General features: G+C 48.2%; 11 non-coding genes across 11 annotated transcripts; all 11 read right to left on the bottom strand.

The window, feature by feature from the left end:
* Window positions 1-675: 675 nt before the first annotated feature.
* On the bottom strand, window positions 676-757 carry TRNAL-UAG (transfer RNA leucine (anticodon UAG)). The gene has a single exon. It is a non-coding gene; the product is annotated as a tRNA-Leu (tRNA).
* A 1,144-nt stretch (window positions 758-1,901) lies between these two features.
* On the bottom strand, window positions 1,902-1,983 carry TRNAL-UAG (transfer RNA leucine (anticodon UAG)). The gene has a single exon. It is a non-coding gene; the product is annotated as a tRNA-Leu (tRNA).
* A 1,144-nt stretch (window positions 1,984-3,127) lies between these two features.
* Window positions 3,128-3,209, bottom strand: TRNAL-UAG (transfer RNA leucine (anticodon UAG)). Its single transcript has one exon. It is a non-coding gene; the product is annotated as a tRNA-Leu (tRNA).
* Window positions 3,210-4,353: 1,144 nt separating this feature from the next.
* On the bottom strand, window positions 4,354-4,435 carry TRNAL-UAG (transfer RNA leucine (anticodon UAG)). Its single transcript has one exon. It is a non-coding gene; the product is annotated as a tRNA-Leu (tRNA).
* A 1,144-nt stretch (window positions 4,436-5,579) lies between these two features.
* On the bottom strand, window positions 5,580-5,661 carry TRNAL-UAG (transfer RNA leucine (anticodon UAG)). The gene has a single exon. It is a non-coding gene; the product is annotated as a tRNA-Leu (tRNA).
* A 1,144-nt stretch (window positions 5,662-6,805) lies between these two features.
* On the bottom strand, window positions 6,806-6,887 carry TRNAL-UAG (transfer RNA leucine (anticodon UAG)). The gene has a single exon. It is a non-coding gene; the product is annotated as a tRNA-Leu (tRNA).
* Window positions 6,888-8,031: 1,144 nt separating this feature from the next.
* On the bottom strand, window positions 8,032-8,113 carry TRNAL-UAG (transfer RNA leucine (anticodon UAG)). Its single transcript has one exon. It is a non-coding gene; the product is annotated as a tRNA-Leu (tRNA).
* A 1,144-nt stretch (window positions 8,114-9,257) lies between these two features.
* Window positions 9,258-9,339, bottom strand: TRNAL-UAG (transfer RNA leucine (anticodon UAG)). The gene has a single exon. It is a non-coding gene; the product is annotated as a tRNA-Leu (tRNA).
* Window positions 9,340-10,483: 1,144 nt separating this feature from the next.
* On the bottom strand, window positions 10,484-10,565 carry TRNAL-UAG (transfer RNA leucine (anticodon UAG)). Its single transcript has one exon. It is a non-coding gene; the product is annotated as a tRNA-Leu (tRNA).
* Window positions 10,566-11,709: 1,144 nt separating this feature from the next.
* Window positions 11,710-11,791, bottom strand: TRNAL-UAG (transfer RNA leucine (anticodon UAG)). Its single transcript has one exon. It is a non-coding gene; the product is annotated as a tRNA-Leu (tRNA).
* Window positions 11,792-12,935: 1,144 nt separating this feature from the next.
* On the bottom strand, window positions 12,936-13,017 carry TRNAL-UAG (transfer RNA leucine (anticodon UAG)). Its single transcript has one exon. It is a non-coding gene; the product is annotated as a tRNA-Leu (tRNA).
* Window positions 13,018-13,082: the final 65 nt, after the last annotated feature.

Raw genomic sequence — 13,082 nt, 5'->3', positions numbered from 1 at the left:
AAGTCCACCATTAGCCCGCAGTGTAAGCCTACCCGGGGCCTCCGCCGATGGTCCATGGTGTGTGGGATCCTTACTGGACCAACCCCAGCCGTAACGCAAATCTTAGCTTTGTCTCATTCGACCCCTAACTCGACCCAAGGAGCTACTGCAAACTCTTAGCCTAACACTAGCCCTAAATGAAAGACGCCTATTGTCCTCACATGTGGGATTTTGTTCTCGCTGCTAGTGCATACGAAACTTGGTTCCGACGTGTCCAGGAGTGGGAGAATTACCAGGGACCTTGCAATCTCGTGCCTGGGGGTTTCTAAGCTGGGCATAGGAGCTCCACTGGATGGAGCCAAGTGTCTTGAACTGAGTTTTTGTGATGCAGCAGGAAAAGGCGCTGCAAAAAGGAGCAACTACCAAGGCAAAGAGATGTGCATTCATTAGGGCATCGTGTCGGCAGATTTGTGGCCCTGCCAAGCACGTGTTTATTGACAGGATCGTGAACGCATGTCCGTTTTCAGTGAACAGTGATTTATGCTTTACCCTTTTTTGGTGAAAACGCACACGAGTCAGATGTGTGCTTTCAGTCTGGGTGTTCAGAAAAGCAAGAATTCATAAACACATGCCATTCCCTGGCTCCCAATTGTCCTGTCTGTACACGTGGCATGAAGATAAAAAAGAAACAGCTATTGGCAGCGGTGGGATTCGAACCCACGCCTCCAAAGAGACTGGAGCCTAAATCCAGCGCCTTAGACCGCTCGGCCACGCTACCCTGCTGGCACTGAAACGAGAGCCTCTGAGACCTGTATTTTTTTAGGGATTGGCTGGTTTGGCCATTAATTCAAAATCAAAGCAAAGCATGAACTTGGATTGAATTCTAGCACTGGCTGTGCAAAGCCCGAACTGAACAATAAAGCACACTTGTCAGCCTGAAATTGAAATGTCACCTTTCGGGAGTGCTCTGTTCAACAGCAGTCTGGTAGCCTAGTGGTCAATGTCAGCACCCCTCCATCCAGCAGTCTTGAGTTCAATTCCCGGTGAGGGAGGTCAGATCTTTTCTAGGTTTTTTTTGGTTCTAAAAATGTTTGGGAAGCGAAGGTTCAGGAACATTGCCGGTAGGGAGAGTAAGCTCTTTAAAGGCATGCAATGAGATGTGTTTTTCTTTATTTCTGCATATTTCTGTAGCTAGCTGCATTCTTTCAGTCAACATCCCGCCCCATTTAGTGCTCACGTTTTTAAAGAAGTCCACCATTAGCCCGCAGTGTAAGCCTACCCGGGGCCTCCGCCGATGGTCCATGGTGTGTGGGATCCTTACTGGACCAACCCCAGCCGTAACGCAAATCTTAGCTTTGTCTCATTCGACCCCTAACTCGACCCAAGGAGCTACTGCAAACTCTTAGCCTAACACTAGCCCTAAATGAAAGACGCCTATTGTCCTCACATGTGGGATTTTGTTCTCGCTGCTAGTGCATACGAAACTTGGTTCCGACGTGTCCAGGAGTGGGAGAATTACCAGGGACCTTGCAATCTCGTGCCTGGGGGTTTCTAAGCTGGGCATAGGAGCTCCACTGGATGGAGCCAAGTGTCTTGAACTGAGTTTTTGTGATGCAGCAGGAAAAGGCGCTGCAAAAAGGAGCAACTACCAAGGCAAAGAGATGTGCATTCATTAGGGCATCGTGTCGGCAGATTTGTGGCCCTGCCAAGCACGTGTTTATTGACAGGATCGTGAACGCATGTCCGTTTTCAGTGAACAGTGATTTATGCTTTACCCTTTTTTGGTGAAAACGCACACGAGTCAGATGTGTGCTTTCAGTCTGGGTGTTCAGAAAAGCAAGAATTCATAAACACATGCCATTCCCTGGCTCCCAATTGTCCTGTCTGTACACGTGGCATGAAGATAAAAAAGAAACAGCTATTGGCAGCGGTGGGATTCGAACCCACGCCTCCAAAGAGACTGGAGCCTAAATCCAGCGCCTTAGACCGCTCGGCCACGCTACCCTGCTGGTACTGAAACGAGAGCCTCTGAGACCTGTATTTTTTTAGGGATTGGCTGGTTTGGCCATTAATTCAAAATCAAAGCAAAGCATGAACTTGGATTGAATTCTAGCACTGGCTGTGCAAAGCCCGAACTGAACAATAAAGCACACTTGTCAGCCTGAAATTGAAATGTCACCTTTCGGGAGTGCTCTGTTCAACAGCAGTCTGGTAGCCTAGTGGTCAATGTCAGCACCCCTCCATCCAGCAGTCTTGAGTTCAATTCCCGGTGAGGGAGGTCAGATCTTTTCTAGGTTTTTTTTGGTTCTAAAAATGTTTGGGAAGCGAAGGTTCAGGAACATTGCCGGTAGGGAGAGTAAGCTCTTTAAAGGCATGCAATGAGATGTGTTTTTCTTTATTTCTGCATATTTCTGTAGCTAGCTGCATTCTTTCAGTCAACATCCCGCCCCATTTAGTGCTCACGTTTTTAAAGAAGTCCACCATTAGCCCGCAGTGTAAGCCTACCCGGGGCCTCCGCCGATGGTCCATGGTGTGTGGGATCCTTACTGGACCAACCCCAGCCGTAACGCAAATCTTAGCTTTGTCTCATTCGACCCCTAACTCGACCCAAGGAGCTACTGCAAACTCTTAGCCTAACACTAGCCCTAAATGAAAGACGCCTATTGTCCTCACATGTGGGATTTTGTTCTCGCTGCTAGTGCATACGAAACTTGGTTCCGACGTGTCCAGGAGTGGGAGAATTACCAGGGACCTTGCAATCTCGTGCCTGGGGGTTTCTAAGCTGGGCATAGGAGCTCCACTGGATGGAGCCAAGTGTCTTGAACTGAGTTTTTGTGATGCAGCAGGAAAAGGCGCTGCAAAAAGGAGCAACTACCAAGGCAAAGAGATGTGCATTCATTAGGGCATCGTGTCGGCAGATTTGTGGCCCTGCCAAGCACGTGTTTATTGACAGGATCGTGAACGCATGTCCGTTTTCAGTGAACAGTGATTTATGCTTTACCCTTTTTTGGTGAAAACGCACACGAGTCAGATGTGTGCTTTCAGTCTGGGTGTTCAGAAAAGCAAGAATTCATAAACACATGCCATTCCCTGGCTCCCAATTGTCCTGTCTGTACACGTGGCATGAAGATAAAAAAGAAACAGCTATTGGCAGCGGTGGGATTCGAACCCACGCCTCCAAAGAGACTGGAGCCTAAATCCAGCGCCTTAGACCGCTCGGCCACGCTACCCTGCTGGTACTGAAACGAGAGCCTCTGAGACCTGTATTTTTTTAGGGATTGGCTGGTTTGGCCATTAATTCAAAATCAAAGCAAAGCATGAACTTGGATTGAATTCTAGCACTGGCTGTGCAAAGCCCGAACTGAACAATAAAGCACACTTGTCAGCCTGAAATTGAAATGTCACCTTTCGGGAGTGCTCTGTTCAACAGCAGTCTGGTAGCCTAGTGGTCAATGTCAGCACCCCTCCATCCAGCAGTCTTGAGTTCAATTCCCGGTGAGGGAGGTCAGATCTTTTCTAGGTTTTTTTTGGTTCTAAAAATGTTTGGGAAGCGAAGGTTCAGGAACATTGCCGGTAGGGAGAGTAAGCTCTTTAAAGGCATGCAATGAGATGTGTTTTTCTTTATTTCTGCATATTTCTGTAGCTAGCTGCATTCTTTCAGTCAACATCCCGCCCCATTTAGTGCTCACGTTTTTAAAGAAGTCCACCATTAGCCCGCAGTGTAAGCCTACCCGGGGCCTCCGCCGATGGTCCATGGTGTGTGGGATCCTTACTGGACCAACCCCAGCCGTAACGCAAATCTTAGCTTTGTCTCATTCGACCCCTAACTCGACCCAAGGAGCTACTGCAAACTCTTAGCCTAACACTAGCCCTAAATGAAAGACGCCTATTGTCCTCACATGTGGGATTTTGTTCTCGCTGCTAGTGCATACGAAACTTGGTTCCGACGTGTCCAGGAGTGGGAGAATTACCAGGGACCTTGCAATCTCGTGCCTGGGGGTTTCTAAGCTGGGCATAGGAGCTCCACTGGATGGAGCCAAGTGTCTTGAACTGAGTTTTTGTGATGCAGCAGGAAAAGGCGCTGCAAAAAGGAGCAACTACCAAGGCAAAGAGATGTGCATTCATTAGGGCATCGTGTCGGCAGATTTGTGGCCCTGCCCTGAACGTGTTTATTGACAGGATCGTGAACGCATGTCCGTTTTCAGTGAACAGTGATTTATGCTTTACCCTTTTTTGGTGAAAACGCACACGAGTCAGATGTGTGCTTTCAGTCTGGGTGTTCAGAAAAGCAAGAATTCATAAACACATGCCATTCCCTGGCTCCCAATTGTCCTGTCTGTACACGTGGCATGAAGATAAAAAAGAAACAGCTATTGGCAGCGGTGGGATTCGAACCCACGCCTCCAAAGAGACTGGAGCCTAAATCCAGCGCCTTAGACCGCTCGGCCACGCTACCCTGCTGGTACTGAAACGAGAGCCTCTGAGACCTGTATTTTTTTAGGGATTGGCTGGTTTGGCCATTAATTCAAAATCAAAGCAAAGCATGAACTTGGATTGAATTCTAGCACTGGCTGTGCAAAGCCCGAACTGAACAATAAAGCACACTTGTCAGCCTGAAATTGAAATGTCACCTTTCGGGAGTGCTCTGTTCGACAGCAGTCTGGTAGCCTAGTGGTCAATGTCAGCACCCCTCCATCCAGCAGTCCTGAGTTCAATTCCCGGTGAGGGAGGTCAGATCTTTTCTAGGTTTTTTTTGGTTCTAAAAATGTTTGGGAAGCGAAGGTTCAGGAACATTGCCGGTAGGGAGAGTAAGCTCTTTAAAGGCATGCAATGAGATGTGTTTTTCTTTATTTCTGCATATTTCTGTAGCTAGCTGCATTCTTTCAGTCAACATCCCGCCCCATTTAGTGCTCACGTTTTTAAAGAAGTCCACCATTAGCCCGCAGTGTAAGCCTACCCGGGGCCTCCGCCGATGGTCCATGGTGTGTGGGATCCTTACTGGACCAACCCCAGCCGTAACGCAAATCTTAGCTTTGTCTCATTCGACCCCTAACTCGACCCAAGGAGCTACTGCAAACTCTTAGCCTAACACTAGCCCTAAATGAAAGACGCCTATTGTCCTCACATGTGGGATTTTGTTCTCGCTGCTAGTGCATACGAAACTTGGTTCCGACGTGTCCAGGAGTGGGAGAATTACCAGGGACCTTGCAATCTCGTGCCTGGGGGTTTCTAAGCTGGGCATAGGAGCTCCACTGGATGGAGCCAAGTGTCTTGAACTGAGTTTTTGTGATGCAGCAGGAAAAGGCGCTGCAAAAAGGAGCAACTACCAAGGCAAAGAGATGTGCATTCATTAGGGCATCGTGTCGGCAGATTTGTGGCCCTGCCAAGCACGTGTTTATTGACAGGATCGTGAACGCATGTCCGTTTTCAGTGAACAGTGATTTATGCTTTACCCTTTTTTGGTGAAAACGCACACGAGTCAGATGTGTGCTTTCAGTCTGGGTGTTCAGAAAAGCAAGAATTCATAAACACATGCCATTCCCTGGCTCCCAATTGTCCTGTCTGTACACGTGGCATGAAGATAAAAAAGAAACAGCTATTGGCAGCGGTGGGATTCGAACCCACGCCTCCAAAGAGACTGGAGCCTAAATCCAGCGCCTTAGACCGCTCGGCCACGCTACCCTGCTGGTACTGAAACGAGAGCCTCTGAGACCTGTATTTTTTTAGGGATTGGCTGGTTTGGCCATTAATTCAAAATCAAAGCAAAGCATGAACTTGGATTGAATTCTAGCACTGGCTGTGCAAAGCCCGAACTGAACAATAAAGCACACTTGTCAGCCTGAAATTGAAATGTCACCTTTCGGGAGTGCTCTGTTCGACAGCAGTCTGGTAGCCTAGTGGTCAATGTCAGCACCCCTCCATCCAGCAGTCCTGAGTTCAATTCCCGGTGAGGGAGGTCAGATCTTTTCTAGGTTTTTTTTGGTTCTAAAAATGTTTGGGAAGCGAAGGTTCAGGAACATTGCCGGTAGGGAGAGTAAGCTCTTTAAAGGCATGCAATGAGATGTGTTTTTCTTTATTTCTGCATATTTCTGTAGCTAGCTGCATTCTTTCAGTCAACATCCCGCCCCATTTAGTGCTCACGTTTTTAAAGAAGTCCACCATTAGCCCGCAGTGTAAGCCTACCCGGGGCCTCCGCCGATGGTCCATGGTGTGTGGGATCCTTACTGGACCAACCCCAGCCGTAACGCAAATCTTAGCTTTGTCTCATTCGACCCCTAACTCGACCCAAGGAGCTACTGCAAACTCTTAGCCTAACACTAGCCCTAAATGAAAGACGCCTATTGTCCTCACATGTGGGATTTTGTTCTCGCTGCTAGTGCATACGAAACTTGGTTCCGACGTGTCCAGGAGTGGGAGAATTACCAGGGACCTTGCAATCTCGTGCCTGGGGGTTTCTAAGCTGGGCATAGGAGCTCCACTGGATGGAGCCAAGTGTCTTGAACTGAGTTTTTGTGATGCAGCAGGAAAAGGCGCTGCAAAAAGGAGCAACTACCAAGGCAAAGAGATGTGCATTCATTAGGGCATCGTGTCGGCAGATTTGTGGCCCTGCCAAGCACGTGTTTATTGACAGGATCGTGAACGCATGTCCGTTTTCAGTGAACAGTGATTTATGCTTTACCCTTTTTTGGTGAAAACGCACACGAGTCAGATGTGTGCTTTCAGTCTGGGTGTTCAGAAAAGCAAGAATTCATAAACACATGCCATTCCCTGGCTCCCAATTGTCCTGTCTGTACACGTGGCATGAAGATAAAAAAGAAACAGCTATTGGCAGCGGTGGGATTCGAACCCACGCCTCCAAAGAGACTGGAGCCTAAATCCAGCGCCTTAGACCGCTCGTCCACGCTACCCTGCTGGTACTGAAACGAGAGCCTCTGAGACCTGTATTTTTTTAGGGATTGGCTGGTTTGGCCATTAATTCAAAATCAAAGCAAAGCATGAACTTGGATTGAATTCTAGCACTGGCTCTGCAAAGCCCGAACTGAACAATAAAGCACACTTGTCAGCCTGAAATTGAAATGTCACCTTTCGGGAGTGCTCTGTTCAACAGCAGTCTGGTAGCCTAGTGGTCAATGTCAGCACCCCTCCATCCAGCAGTCTTGAGTTCAATTCCCGGTGAGGGAGGTCAGATCTTTTCTAGGTTTTTTTTGGTTCTAAAAATGTTTGGGAAGCGAAGGTTCAGGAACATTGCCGGTAGGGAGAGTAAGCTCTTTAAAGGCATGCAATGAGATGTGTTTTTCTTTATTTCTGCATATTTCTGTAGCTAGCTGCATTCTTTCAGTCAACATCCCGCCCCATTTAGTGCTCACGTTTTTAAAGAAGTCCACCATTAGCCCGCAGTGTAAGCCTACCCGGGGCCTCCGCCGATGGTCCATGGTGTGTGGGATCCTTACTGGACCAACCCCAGCCGTAACGCAAATCTTAGCTTTGTCTCATTCGACCCCTAACTCGACCCAAGGAGCTACTGCAAACTCTTAGCCTAACACTAGCCCTAAATGAAAGACGCCTATTGTCCTCACATGTGGGATTTTGTTCTCGCTGCTAGTGCATACGAAACTTGGTTCCGACGTGTCCAGGAGTGGGAGAATTACCAGGGACCTTGCAATCTCGTGCCTGGGGGTTTCTAAGCTGGGCATAGGAGCTCCACTGGATGGAGCCAAGTGTCTTGAACTGAGTTTTTGTGATGCAGCAGGAAAAGGCGCTGCAAAAAGGAGCAACTACCAAGGCAAAGAGATGTGCATTCATTAGGGCATCGTGTCGGCAGATTTGTGGCCCTGCCAAGCACGTGTTTATTGACAGGATCGTGAACGCATGTCCGTTTTCAGTGAACAGTGATTTATGCTTTACCCTTTTTTGGTGAAAACGCACACGAGTCAGATGTGTGCTTTCAGTCTGGGTGTTCAGAAAAGCAAGAATTCATAAACACATGCCATTCCCTGGCTCCCAATTGTCCTGTCTGTACACGTGGCATGAAGATAAAAAAGAAACAGCTATTGGCAGCGGTGGGATTCGAACCCACGCCTCCAAAGAGACTGGAGCCTAAATCCAGCGCCTTAGACCGCTCGGCCACGCTACCCTGCTGGTACTGAAACGAGAGCCTCTGAGACCTGTATTTTTTTAGGGATTGGCTGGTTTGGCCATTAATTCAAAATCAAAGCAAAGCATGAACTTGGATTGAATTCTAGCACTGGCTGTGCAAAGCCCGAACTGAACAATAAAGCACACTTGTCAGCCTGAAATTGAAATGTCACCTTTCGGGAGTGCTCTGTTCAACAGCAGTCTGGTAGCCTAGTGGTCAATGTCAGCACCCCTCCATCCAGCAGTCTTGAGTTCAATTCCCGGTGAGGGAGGTCAGATCTTTTCTAGGTTTTTTTTGGTTCTAAAAATGTTTGGGAAGCGAAGGTTCAGGAACATTGCCGGTAGGGAGAGTAAGCTCTTTAAAGGCATGCAATGAGATGTGTTTTTCTTTATTTCTGCATATTTCTGTAGCTAGCTGCATTCTTTCAGTCAACATCCCGCCCCATTTAGTGCTCACGTTTTTAAAGAAGTCCACCATTAGCCCGCAGTGTAAGCCTACCCGGGGCCTCCGCCGATGGTCCATGGTGTGTGGGATCCTTACTGGACCAACCCCAGCCGTAACGCAAATCTTAGCTTTGTCTCATTCGACCCCTAACTCGACCCAAGGAGCTACTGCAAACTCTTAGCCTAACACTAGCCCTAAATGAAAGACGCCTATTGTCCTCACATGTGGGATTTTGTTCTCGCTGCTAGTGCATACGAAACTTGGTTCCGACGTGTCCAGGAGTGGGAGAATTACCAGGGACCTTGCAATCTCGTGCCTGGGGGTTTCTAAGCTGGGCATAGGAGCTCCACTGGATGGAGCCAAGTGTCTTGAACTGAGTTTTTGTGATGCAGCAGGAAAAGGCGCTGCAAAAAGGAGCAACTACCAAGGCAAAGAGATGTGCATTCATTAGGGCATCGTGTCGGCAGATTTGTGGCCCTGCCAAGCACGTGTTTATTGACAGGATCGTGAACGCATGTCCGTTTTCAGTGAACAGTGATTTATGCTTTACCCTTTTTTGGTGAAAACGCACACGAGTCAGATGTGTGCTTTCAGTCTGGGTGTTCAGAAAAGCAAGAATTCATAAACACATGCCATTCCCTGGCTCCCAATTGTCCTGTCTGTACACGTGGCATGAAGATAAAAAAGAAACAGCTATTGGCAGCGGTGGGATTCGAACCCACGCCTCCAAAGAGACTGGAGCCTAAATCCAGCGCCTTAGACCGCTCGGCCACGCTACCCTGCTGGTACTGAAACGAGAGCCTCTGAGACCTGTATTTTTTTAGGGATTGGCTGGTTTGGCCATTAATTCAAAATCAAAGCAAAGCATGAACTTGGATTGAATTCTAGCACTGGCTGTGCAAAGCCCGAACTGAACAATAAAGCACACTTGTCAGCCTGAAATTGAAATGTCACCTTTCGGGAGTGCTCTGTTCAACAGCAGTCTGGTAGCCTAGTGGTCAATGTCAGCACCCCTCCATCCAGCAGTCTTGAGTTCAATTCCCGGTGAGGGAGGTCAGATCTTTTCTAGGTTTTTTTTGGTTCTAAAAATGTTTGGGAAGCGAAGGTTCAGGAACATTGCCGGTAGGGAGAGTAAGCTCTTTAAAGGCATGCAATGAGATGTGTTTTTCTTTATTTCTGCATATTTCTGTAGCTAGCTGCATTCTTTCAGTCAACATCCCGCCCCATTTAGTGCTCACGTTTTTAAAGAAGTCCACCATTAGCCCGCAGTGTAAGCCTACCCGGGGCCTCCGCCGATGGTCCATGGTGTGTGGGATCCTTACTGGACCAACCCCAGCCGTAACGCAAATCTTAGCTTTGTCTCATTCGACCCCTAACTCGACCCAAGGAGCTACTGCAAACTCTTAGCCTAACACTAGCCCTAAAGGAAAGACGCCTATTGTCCTCACATGTGGGATTTTGTTCTCGCTGCTAGTGCATACGAAACTTGGTTCCGACGTGTCCAGGAGTGGGAGAATTACCAGGGACCTTGCAATCTCGTGCCTGGGGGTTTCTAAGCTGGGCATAGGAGCTCCACTGGATGGAGCCAAGTGTCTTGAACTGAGTTTTTGTGATGCAGCAGGAAAAGGCGCTGCAAAAAGGAGCAACTACCAAGGCAAAGAGATGTGCATTCATTAGGGCATCGTGTCGGCAGATTTGTGGCCCTGCCAAGCACGTGTTTATTGACAGGATCGTGAACGCATGTCCGTTTTCAGTGAACAGTGATTTATGCTTTACCCTTTTTTGGTGAAAACGCACACGAGTCAGATGTGTGCTTTCAGTCTGGGTGTTCAGAAAAGCAAGAATTCATAAACACATGCCATTCCCTGGCTCCCAATTGTCCTGTCTGTACACGTGGCATGAAGATAAAAAAGAAACAGCTATTGGCAGCGGTGGGATTCGAACCCACGCCTCCAAAGAGACTGGAGCCTAAATCCAGCGCCTTAGACCGCTCGGCCACGCTACCCTGCTGGTACTGAAACGAGAGCCTCTGAGACCTGTATTTTTTTAGGGATTGGCTGGTTTGGCCATTAATTCAAAATCAAAGCAAAGCATGAACTTGGATTGAATTCTAGCACTGGCTGTGCAAAGCCCGAACTGAACAATAAAGCACACTTGTCAGCCTGAAATTGAAATGTCACCTTTCGGGAGTGCTCTGTTCAACAGCAGTCTGGTAGCCTAGTGGTCAATGTCAGCACCCCTCCATCCAGCAGTCTTGAGTTCAATTCCCGGTGAGGGAGGTCAGATCTTTTCTAGGTTTTTTTTGGTTCTAAAAATGTTTGGGAAGCGAAGGTTCAGGAACATTGCCGGTAGGGAGAGTAAGCTCTTTAAAGGCATGCAATGAGATGTGTTTTTCTTTATTTCTGCATATTTCTGTAGCTAGCTGCATTCTTTCAGTCAACATCCCGCCCCATTTAGTGCTCACGTTTTTAAAGAAGTCCACCATTAGCCCGCAGTGTAAGCCTACCCGGGGCCTCCGCCGATGGTCCATGGTGTGTGGGATCCTTACTGGACCAACCCCAGCCGTAACGCAAATCTTAGCTTTGTCTCATTCGACCCCTAACTCGACCCAAGGAGCTACTGCAAACTCTTAGCCTAACACTAGCCCTAAATGAAAGACGCCTATTGTCCTCACATGTGGGATTTTGTTCTCGCTGCTAGTGCATACGAAACTTGGTTCCGACGTGTCCAGGAGTGGGAGAATTACCAGGGACCTTGCAATCTCGTGCCTGGGGGTTTCTAAGCTGGGCATAGGAGCTCCACTGGATGGAGCCAAGTGTCTTGAACTGAGTTTTTGTGATGCAGCAGGAAAAGGCGCTGCAAAAAGGAGCAACTACCAAGGCAAAGAGATGTGCATTCATTAGGGCATCGTGTCGGCAGATTTGTGGCCCTGCCAAGCACGTGTTTATTGACAGGATCGTGAACGCATGTCCGTTTTCAGTGAACAGTGATTTATGCTTTACCCTTTTTTGGTGAAAACGCACACGAGTCAGATGTGTGCTTTCAGTCTGGGTGTTCAGAAAAGCAAGAATTCATAAACACATGCCATTCCCTGGCTCCCAATTGTCCTGTCTGTACACGTGGCATGAAGATAAAAAAGAAACAGCTATTGGCAGCGGTGGGATTCGAACCCACGCCTCCAAAGAGACTGGAGCCTAAATCCAGCGCCTTAGACCGCTCGGCCACGCTACCCTGCTGGTACTGAAACGAGAGCCTCTGAGACCTGTATTTTTTTAGGGATTGGCTGGTTTGGCCATTAATTCAAAATCAAAGCAAAGCATGAACTTGGATTGAATTCTAGCACTGGCTGTGCAAAGCCCGAACTGAACAATAAAGCACACTTGTCAGCCTGAAATTGAAATGTCACCTTTCGGGAGTGCTCTGTTCAACAGCAGTCTGGTAGCCTAGTGGTCAATGTCAGCACCCCTCCATCCAGCAGTCTTGAGTTCAATTCCCGGTGAGGGAGGTCAGATCTTTTCTAGGTTTTTTTTGGTTCTAAAAATGTTTGGGAAGCGAAGGTTCAGGAACATTGCCGGTAGGGAGAGTAAGCTCTTTAAAGGCATGCAATGAGATGTGTTTTTCTTTATTTCTGCATATTTCTGTAGCTAGCTGCATTCTTTCAGTCAACATCCCGCCCCATTTAGTGCTCACGTTTTTAAAGAAGTCCACCATTAGCCCGCAGTGTAAGCCTACCCGGGGCCTCCGCCGATGGTCCATGGTGTGTGGGATCCTTACTGGACCAACCCCAGCCGTAACGCAAATCTTAGCTTTGTCTCATTCGACCCCTAACTCGACCCAAGGAGCTACTGCAAACTCTTAGCCTAACACTAGCCCTAAATGAAAGACGCCTATTGTCCTCACATGTGGGATTTTGTTCTCGCTGCTAGTGCATACGAAACTTGGTTCCGACGTGTCCAGGAGTGGGAGAATTACCAGGGACCTTGCAATCTCGTGCCTGGGGGTTTCTAAGCTGGGCATAGGAGCTCCACTGGATGGAGCCAAGTGTCTTGAACTGAGTTTTTGTGATGCAGCAGGAAAAGGCGCTGCAAAAAGGAGCAACTACCAAGGCAAAGAGATGTGCATTCATTAGGGCATCGTGTCGGCAGATTTGTGGCCCTGCCCTGAACGTGTTTATTGACAGGATCGTGAACGCATGTCCGTTTTCAGTGAACAGTGATTTATGCTTTACCCTTTTTTGGTGAAAACGCACACGAGTCAGATGTGTGCTTTCAGTCTGGGTGTTCAGAAAAGCAAGAATTCATAAACACATGCCATTCCCTGGCTCCCAATTGTCCTGTCTGTACACGTGGCATGAAGATAAAAAAGAAACAGCTATTGGCAGCGGTGGGATTCGAACCCACGCCTCCAAAGAGACTGGAGCCTAAATCCAGCGCCTTAGACCGCTCGGCCACGCTACCCTGCTGGTACTGAAACGAGAGCCTCTGAGACCTGTATTTTTTTAGGGATTGGCTGGTTTGGCCAT

Source organism: Ambystoma mexicanum, chromosome 1p (assembly GCF_040938575.1).
Source record: "Ambystoma mexicanum isolate Mex_15411 chromosome 1p, UKY_AmexF1_1, whole genome shotgun sequence".
NCBI classification, from domain to species: domain Eukaryota; kingdom Metazoa; phylum Chordata; class Amphibia; order Caudata; family Ambystomatidae; genus Ambystoma; species Ambystoma mexicanum.
Note: the sequence above shows the minus strand (reverse complement) of the source record. Positions and strands in the feature narration are given on the sequence as shown.